The sequence below is a fragment of the Triticum dicoccoides genome, chromosome 3A, assembly GCF_002162155.2.
Source record: "Triticum dicoccoides isolate Atlit2015 ecotype Zavitan chromosome 3A, WEW_v2.0, whole genome shotgun sequence".
Taxonomy (NCBI): Eukaryota; Viridiplantae; Streptophyta; class Magnoliopsida; order Poales; family Poaceae; genus Triticum; species Triticum dicoccoides.
The window spans coordinates 535,713,739-535,722,971 of NC_041384.1; the positions used below are offsets into that span (position 1 = coordinate 535,713,739).

A 9,233-nucleotide genomic window follows, 5' to 3' on the forward strand; every position below is an offset into this window, starting at 1 on the left:
AAGTGCTCTCCTTCTGCACTCCCCCGCTGCGCCTCGGCTGTCGTCGCCCCAGCAACTCCTCCCCGTCTCTATCCACGCCCAATGCAAGCAGGGCAGACCCTAGGCTGAGCAGCTCGTGCTTGAGCGGGCGCTTCCGCCACGAGCCCCTGCCCAGCGCCTCCTCCTCCTCCTTCTCCAGCTGTCGTGGTGTCGTCAAGGATGGCCATGGCTCGTCGAGCCACGACTTCTTGCGGTGACGGTGGTAGTATTAGTAGGAGATCACGGGAGGCCTGCCGTCAGCAGCACCGGAGGCGGAGATGCGGGGCTTCTTGGGGGGCGCGGGTGCTGCCGCTTCCATGGGGTCCGCCTCCCCTCCGCGCGTAGCCTCCCGAAGGATGAGCAGTAAGACCGAGACCCACGGTGAAGGTCCTTGCCGCTGCCACAGACGCGGCCGAGGCCGGAGTCGGCGACGGCGCCCGCATCTATCCAGAGATTCTTGGGCACCTCAGCAGGGTCGCCTCACCGGCGGCAGGGGCGGTGACCATGGCGGCGTGACGCGAGGCAGAGGCGCGTCGCCGGCGCGGGCAAGCTAGCCCTAGTGCGATGGATTTGGCGGAGGAATAGGCGGCGTGGGTTCTCCAACGAGGCACGTTAACGAGCAGAGGATCGGCGCATTTTCACCCATTTTTTCTCTTCCTATCGTCACAGTAAAAAAATTCATGTGGACACAATGAGGGAGCTCCCCTTGTGCGATGGGCGCACAAATCTTGCTGATGTACTTTTGAACATGCATATGCAGCCCAAATGAGCAGCATATGTAAAAAAAAAGGTACTCCACTTAACAGAAATACATCATTAAAATGTTCAGGCATATAGCATAGCATAGCAAACAGAGCAAACCAGAAGTTCTATAAAGTGTTACAAGGTGAATGCCAGAGCACAACCATCAATTCAAAATAAAAGCTAACATATCTTTGCGGACTTTAACCACAATACGTGTCACTCTTCTTAATACTCCCAAAGCAAAACTATCACTAAGTCACCTGATACCATCTCTTCTTGTTTGTGCCATCCCACCACAATTCATAATGGCCTCAGGTGGCAATTGTGGCATATCTGCAGATAATACAGAACAATTCTAGAAACCGAGAACATATATATAAACCTATGAGAGATCACCAAGAAAATTAAACACCGAAACTTTACAGTGGTATTGACAGAACAAGGCATCACATATTATTTACTCCATTCTCCTAAGAATAATACAAAAGGGACTTCAAACTATGTACCTCCATGAATAACCTATGCTTGAAGCCACATGAACATATTGCCGTCGGTTGCCGGTCTTCCGCATCTACGCACTGGCAAAATAAAGAACAACTTGCTCAAAAGTGTTAAACTGAAATGTAAGCAGATATATAATGTGGGGATTCCCCCAGCCCTGGCCTTGCCAAAATAAATTAAAATGTGGGTGCTTAAATTTTTTGGAATGTATGTCAAGGGAATGTGTACTATAAAAAGAAGGGGGTATTTTCTTTTAGTCATTTGAATAAACAAGCAAGAAGCACCTTCTGTGTCACATAATTGCAGCCATCAGAACAAAAAATTGTTAGACTGTGGATCAAAGATCCATGATAAAATACGTGCACACATCCTATTTGATGCATTAACACAATCCTCCGAAGGGCATATACACCATGCATGCATAGAAGAGAAGCTAAACAAGGAGGAAAATCGAATGAAAATCACAACCAAGAAGGATGGCAAAATCCAGATGTACTGATCATCCTCAACCCATCCAAGGCAAGGCCATAGTCGAATCCCATGGTGGTGGATATAGCTGGCCAAACGGGCCGGGACAAACAGGCCAGCAAGCGAGCACGCCGGCACGGCCCGCCATGGGCCAGGCACGACCCGTTTAATTCTTTTATATAATTTTCAGAATTTTTTTACATATGTATACCTAAAATATAGCCCAATAGGCCTAAAAACCAGCCCAACAGGCTGAAAATATACAACCCAGCGTGCTAAACGGGCCATGGGCCGGCCCATTTACTAATCAGGCCGTGCCTGGGCCAAGGAGCAGCGCCTGTGGGCCGGCACGGCATGGCCCAGCTATTAAACGTGCCACGGCGGGCCGTGCCAGGCCAGGCACGATTAGCACAGGCCGTGCCGGGCCGTGCCGGGCCGGCCTGTTTGGCCAGGTCTGGTGGTGGAGTATCCTAGGCGGCGGAGCAGGGAAAGGAATAACACACCAGCACAATCGGCGAAGACGAAGACACCACTGACTGCTCGTCCTTCTCTTCGGCGCCACACTCTGAGGCACGACAAGTGTTTTCATCATTCCAGTTCCCATTGAACTGATGCTTGATTCTGGTGAAAACCTATACGAAAGAACACATATTTATGTATATTTCATCAAGTATATGCCAGAAATATCAACAAGCGAAACCTGTGTGGTTTGACCTAAAGTTCCGTCATCCCATCAATTGTGGTTGTTTATGGAGTGCTTCTCATCCTTGCTCTAGAAACATATTTGTATATGTGAATTTGCTAGTCCCAATCATATGTGTAAAGAAAAGGGTAAACATGAACTGGCTATATGTGTTTATTCCAGCATACCGTCCCATGACACGCTTTGCATACAGACCTTTCCTTATGAGCTGAAGTAAAATGAGCTAGTATCCAGTATTTAGCAAGATATTAAATCCAACATTTTGTCATGTTAGAACAACCAAGCTGTGGCAGTAAGAAAACTTCCCCTAAAAATAAAGGGGCAAACAAAAACTAATATACATCCAAGAAACTAAGGAGGGATAGGAAAAGTAATTGTAGCAATGAAGGCCATCCCCCATCATGTATTATCTACCATCAATTATTGCCCAAGAACACATCTAAATTCAACACGAACAAATGTACAATTTTTTTGTTTTCAAATTCACAGTTTAACTACTAATATACTTGATGAGGTTTGCAAGATCATCCATTAATTTGTTGGGTGCAAGTTCCCCGAGCTAGTAAGAAATAGAGATTCACAAGTAAAGAGCAGAAGGATCACCTCTCGCCCTCTCTTTCGTTGTTGAAGAGTGTAATGTTCCCACCCAAAGATAGGTAAAGCTAAAGCTACTTAATGGCATCCCTAGCTTCATCGAAAAGTATTTATATTTCCACTTAGACCGTGGCATATGAAAATGAAAACATCTATAAATCAAGTGCAATTTACCATTGCCAGAATAGCTGCTGGCATCCATCCAGCACCAGTGCCCTTTGCTTCGTACAGAAACATTAACATTAATGAGAACAGAATTACCAGATAAAAAAGCGATACACTCTGGCTACTGTGAGAAACTGAGAATACATGCTTCTGTGAAATACAACCTTTGTCAAGAGGTAAGTAGCCCGGGAAGCATTTGCTGAGATAATTGGAGCAGTAACACGCAAACGGTCTCCACCAACACTTGGATGTTCAGAGCGTTTACCAACTTAGTAGACCGATCAAATATTTCGGGCACATTTTTCAGTAACATACCACCAAATGCTTCCAGCTGTCAAAGTCAACCCAGTATACATAGTGTCACACTGATCACACGACCAATGGGATACTTAAAATAGAAGCAGCAGAAGATAATTCAGCCATGTATTCTAACTGTGTTTCCGCTTTACAAATAACCCGCACATTATTAAATTATTCAGCTGTCTATGAGGCTCTTACCATGTCCTATCATCAAACCAGTTCCAGAACTCGTAGATTCCATTCTTGACAGAAACTGCACAAGTAGGGGTAATTCAGAACCAATACAGTACATAACTGCATCAAGCCAGCTTTTTAAGTTCCTACTGTAAGCACTTGTGTGCTACATACTTCCACTAATCATCCATAGTAAGCGTGAACTACCAATCACCCTCGTCACTGACCTTGGTGCAGAACCACACGGGGGCTGAATCCTCTCCCGATGTTGCGACCGTGTGGAAGGAGGGAGACAACCTCCGTCGCTCCACGCCCTTGAAGACAGGCAGATCGGAAAACTTTGCGTTGCGATCGCCATCACCCATGGCTCGCCGTCGAGTGGAACGCTCGCCACCTTCTGCCTACCCCTCTGCCTCGAGGTGGATTTCGGCAGCCCCTCCATCCCTAGCGGATGAGAGAGAGTAGAGATGAGAGCTGCATGCCCGATGGTGACACGTTTACATATTAAATTCAGAAAACCATGATACTTTAGTACAACAAGTAGATGCTAAAAAATCTATCGTTAAATAAAGTGGCTGGTGCTATAATTCTTTGCTATGGTCCTACAAAAACTATTAAGCTGGTCCAGAAATTATTAGTATGACTAACATACGGCAAATTCAAAGTCCAAGCTGTCAATCTTTTCAAGAAAACAATATGTGTTTGCTTCTTTAATAAAAGAAAAGAATCAGGAACTCTCACAAAATATTCTGCAAACAATTATAACTCAAGAAACAGAGAAACATGGCCTGAAGCAGATCAACAACATAAAACTTGACAACCCGTATCACTCCTAGGACTAAATTAGGAGACCAAAAAACCCTTGCAGAATTTACATGCCAACAGAGAACAAATTGATGACCAAACAAGACTTAGTTCTGGAGTACTAATAAGAAAGATAGATAAATGGATGATGGTTAAGCGTCATAGATAACTTAGTAGATAAATGGATGATGGATAACTCGTCAGGCCTATGGAGCTATCATAGCATGGATAACTCGTCAGGCATAACATAGCTGCAACCAACACAAGAGAGGTGTTCTACATAGATAGATACATAGGTAGACAGAGATATGAATCAAATAGGGGATCCCATGCACTTACCTAGAATTTGTCTTCAGAAGGTTTGTGCGTGGCTGCTGAAGGTTGCGGCTGATGGGGCTATCCACGGCTGCGACTACGGGGCAGGCGGATGGGGTAGGGGGCAGCGGACGGATGGAGCTCGGGGCGGTGGACGGCCGGAGCTCGCTGTCGGGGCCGGCGGATGGATGTCCAGCTGCTACTTGCGGCTCGGCGACTCAGATCTTCGGCTTGGCATCGCCGGAACCAACGATCAGAAGCTGCGCCAGTCCCTTACTGCGCGGTCCCCAGAGACCTCGCCGGCGCACCCGACACCGCGGTGGCTGCCCGTGCCCGAGCCTCCATGCCGGCGTCATCGTGGCACGGACGGGAGGCCCTGCCCCGCGAGACGGAGGGATCTGACGCTGCCACCGCTCGGGGACTCCCTCCCGTGTGCTCCCGAGATCCAAATCGAGAAAATCAGGGGATATGAGGCTGGAGGAGGTGGAGCTCGGGACGGGAGATGAAGAGGGCACGGGCACAGGCGGCGGCACGCAGTGTATTTGCGGAGAAAGAGGCGGCGGCGGAGCAGCAGGGAAGAGGCGGGGGTTGGAGGAGAGGAAAGAAAAGAGAGACAGAGGGGATCACGTGTGTTGGAAACCTTCGTGGGGAAGGAAACGAGAGATATTTTCCTCTCCAGGCTCGATCCCGATTGGCCCCCCAAATAGTGCGAGTGATGAGGTGTCCGTCTCCAGCGATCGCCATTTGCGCCACCGTTAAAGGGTTGTATTAAATTCAGCATATTTGTAAAAGATTGTTCATAGTATGTTTTAAAAACCTCCATTTTTGTAAAAAATCATGTAGAAAAAATGTACACTTTATATTTTACAAATGTTGATTTTGTTTTACGAAAATGTTCATGTATATACAAAAAATGTATATTGTACATTTTTTCATCGTATTTTCAAAGTTACTGTCAGCTAATATCATGCTCAAAGAAATCAGATAGCATATGATTGGAGTAAACTAATACTGCAACTGCAACCCGAGCGTGTACGTGGAAATTAAAAAAAATGTATTGGTGGTTGTATCCTGGCTAACAGGCCTCTCATCATGACGGCTCGGGTCCTAGTAAGGCCGAGGACCCCTTGTCGGTTCTATTTGGGCCCATGACGTATAACATGAAGGTTTCATAAGACTGGACGTGCATAATAAGAGTTGGGATCATAGAGCACTCTACCTCTTCGTATGTAGTCGACTAGGATCCATGTACCATGGGACCCTTCAGTATGTTATATAAACCGAGGGGCTTGAATTGTAGATGAAAAATTTACTATTTCAGTAGTTTATACTCTCGATACATTCCAACATAATAAAACACGAGCATGACATAGAGTATCATCTCCCCTGTAGAGCCCGAACCTGGGTAAAAACTCTTGTCTCTGTTACCATCTCGCCAAGTAGCTTAGATAGGATACCCTACCGAGGGATCCGTGAATTCAGCATTGATAAATGATGCACTGATTGGCGGCAGCAGATGCGCTGGGTCTCGTCTATTTTAGGTGTGCTGGGGGTCACGCCATGCTCCACATCGCAATAAGCGATGATGTATACCTCCTCCCAGGGACCTTCTACGTCTATTTTAGATGTGCTAGGGGTCACGCCATGCTCCACGTCGCAATAAGCGATGATGTATAGCTCCTCCCAGGGACCTCCTACATACCGCTTATTCGGCAAAGAGCCGGTCGTTCGCACAGGTACAACCAACCTGAGCTGGCCCATTTATGGTAGCGCGCGGTGGGAAATGAACAAAAACTAGAGCCCTATATGGGAATGGAAAGCGCGACCAGCAGGAAAGTCACCCGCGTTGATAGCCACTTCGACAGGCTGACTCCAGTGCTACATTCGTAGCGCGATGCACAAAGAAACTAATAGCAGTAGCAAAACTTAGACACCAATTCATAAAAAAGTTAAAAGTGCATGAGTGGGATCGAACACAAGACCTCACGGGAGTGAACAACATTACTAACAACTGTATTACGTAAGATTTGTTGCCTATCATGGCAGCGCAATTTATATGAACTATAAAGCCGCGAAAGATTTTAACTTTTTTTGAAAGTTGAATGAAATTTTGTTTTTGATTGACACGTGAATTAAAAAAAATCAAACAACTTTGTAAAAACTCAGAAATTTTGTTAAAACACGAAGAAATGGAACCTCAAACATTTTTTTAAAAAAACTAGGAACAAAATAGAAAACTATAATAATTTTGAAACTATGAACAATTTTTAAAAAATGAGAACAGCTTCTGGAAAACAGAATTTTTTTCTAAAAACTCGGACATTTTTTGAAATTATGAACAATTTCTTCAAAGCACCAACATTTTATGAAATTCCCGAAACATTTTTTGAATTTGCAAACAAATTTCAAACATGAATAGTTTTCCATTCATTCACAAATTTTGAAAACAGGAAATTCAAAAAAAAACACATTTTCAAAATTATGAACAATTTTTTAAAACATAAACATTTTATGAAATTCCCCGGACATTTTCTAAATTTGCGAACATATTTTGAAAACACGAAGATTTTTTGAATATGTGTACAAATTTTGAAAACACAAATAATTTTTGAAATTCAAGTTGTTTTTTAGAATTTGCAAACATAATTAATTTACTTTTACTTTTATTTTTGAAATTTCTGATTTTAGATTTCTTAATCTAAAATTCTGATCAACATTTGTGTTTTTGAAAATAAATGAACAAATTTAAAATTCTATATTTTTTGTATTTTTGAACATTTCTTGAAACATTTTGGAATTTTTGCACACTTTTAAAAAAGAAGCAAATAAAACTTGAAATTCTATTATTTTTTGGAATTTCGGAGCAAAATTTGAAAAAAGGAATATTTTCTGAAATTATGAATCAATTTCAAAAAAGCAAACTTTTTAACTTTTTGAATGTGTACTAACAAAAGATAAATAAACTTGAAAAATAAAAATGTAAATTAAAGAAATAAGAATGGAAAAAAAAGAAAAAAAGAAAAGAATGAAGAAGTAACAAAAAAGGGAAAAGTTAAAAATGGTTCAAGAACCTTATAGAAATAACTTTTTTTAGCAAACAGCCAAATTTTATTCAACGAAAACCACAGAGAGTGGGATACAAGTTTAGTCATGAGGTTGGTCAAACCATACATGACGACCATGCTGAAGCCTACGAGAATGTTTGGCCAAAGCATGTGCTTCATAATTAGCAACACGACTTTCATAAGTAAAATTACAATTAAAAAGTAAAGGCCGAGACTTAATCCCTTTGATTATTGCTCCACTGCTCCCCATCGCCTCATTATTGATGTCATTCACCGCTTGTTTGGAGTCAGAGGCTATCACCAGGTTCTGTATGTTTAGGTCAGCCGCTAAAGCTAGCGCTTCCCTGCATGCTATCACCTCCAACATAGTTGGGTCATGCATTCCCTCAATGACTAGGGCTAAGTTGCCCAGATAATTTCCTGCATCATCTCTACACACAGCCACGGCTGCTCCCTGACTTGCAAAGTGGACTCCTACATCAACATGAACCTTGCAATACCCTGGAGGTGGGGCTTTAGGTCTGGCCACCAGGTCGCCTCTGGGGACGGATGTAGCTCTTGAGTGAGGCTGCACCACTTCCTTAATCATGTTCAGTTCCTGAAGATAGCGATTGATAAAACTGCATATTGCATGCGGGCTCTGAAAGATCCCTTCATGAATAGCCTTCCGTCTCGCAGCCCATATCGTACCGAAAGCTTGACAAACCACTCATGTGGTAGAGCTTCTATGTGTGTGAACAACCATTGTTTTGCATTCGGTTCCATAATCATCGCGATCGCTTGTGCCAGCTCCTCATCTGCCATAGCCCAGGTGCACCTGGACATGGTGCAGTCAATCAATGAATGTTTCCAAGAGTTCTCAGCTCCGCAGAAACCACACGCACTCGAGTCTGCCGTGTGCCGATGCGCCCGAACGTCATTAGTAGGAAGAGATTGTTTCGATAATCGCCATAAGAACATGCTGATCTTGCCTGGGACCTGTGTCTTCCACATTCTTTTCCACGTGCTGGATTCCTTTGTGTAGGACGATGGCCGTGGCGAGCCTTCCAGCCATGCCTCCCTTCTCTGTCGGGTCGCCACCAGCATGTTATAAGCTGACAGAACTGTGAAGTTGCCACTCTTTTCGAAGTGCCAGCACCAGAAGTCCGGTGTATTCTGAGTGCATATAGGGATGCCCATGATCATATGCGCGTCCATTGGCATAAACACCTCCGATATCCTCTGTCTGTCCCATGAGGCCGTTGTGGCGTTTATAAGTTCAGAAACCAAAGAGGGTACATTGGGAGAGATACAGCCATAGGGTCTCATCATCTTGTCCCTTGGGAGCCAATTGTCATCCCATACACTTGTAGATTCACCTTCTAGAAATAACTGGTTGGACA

At 44.1% G+C, this 9,233-nt stretch overlaps 1 long non-coding RNA gene across 8 annotated transcripts; it reads right to left on the bottom strand.

Moving 5' to 3' along the window:
• Nucleotides 1-817: 817 nt before the first annotated feature.
• LOC119269031 lies at nt 818-5,445 on the bottom strand. Of its 8 annotated transcripts, none has more exons than XR_005133403.1 (6): nt 4,811-5,445; nt 3,895-4,141; nt 3,692-3,746; nt 2,235-3,524; nt 1,269-1,340; nt 818-1,095 (listed from the first exon to the last, which is right to left on the bottom strand). It is a non-coding gene; the product is annotated as an uncharacterized LOC119269031 (long non-coding RNA). The 8 variants fall into 8 exon arrangements; XR_005133404.1 differs by having other exon boundaries at nt 2,235-3,249; nt 3,358-3,746; XR_005133408.1 differs by having other exon boundaries at nt 2,235-3,118; nt 3,203-3,746.
• Nucleotides 5,446-9,233: the final 3,788 nt, after the last annotated feature.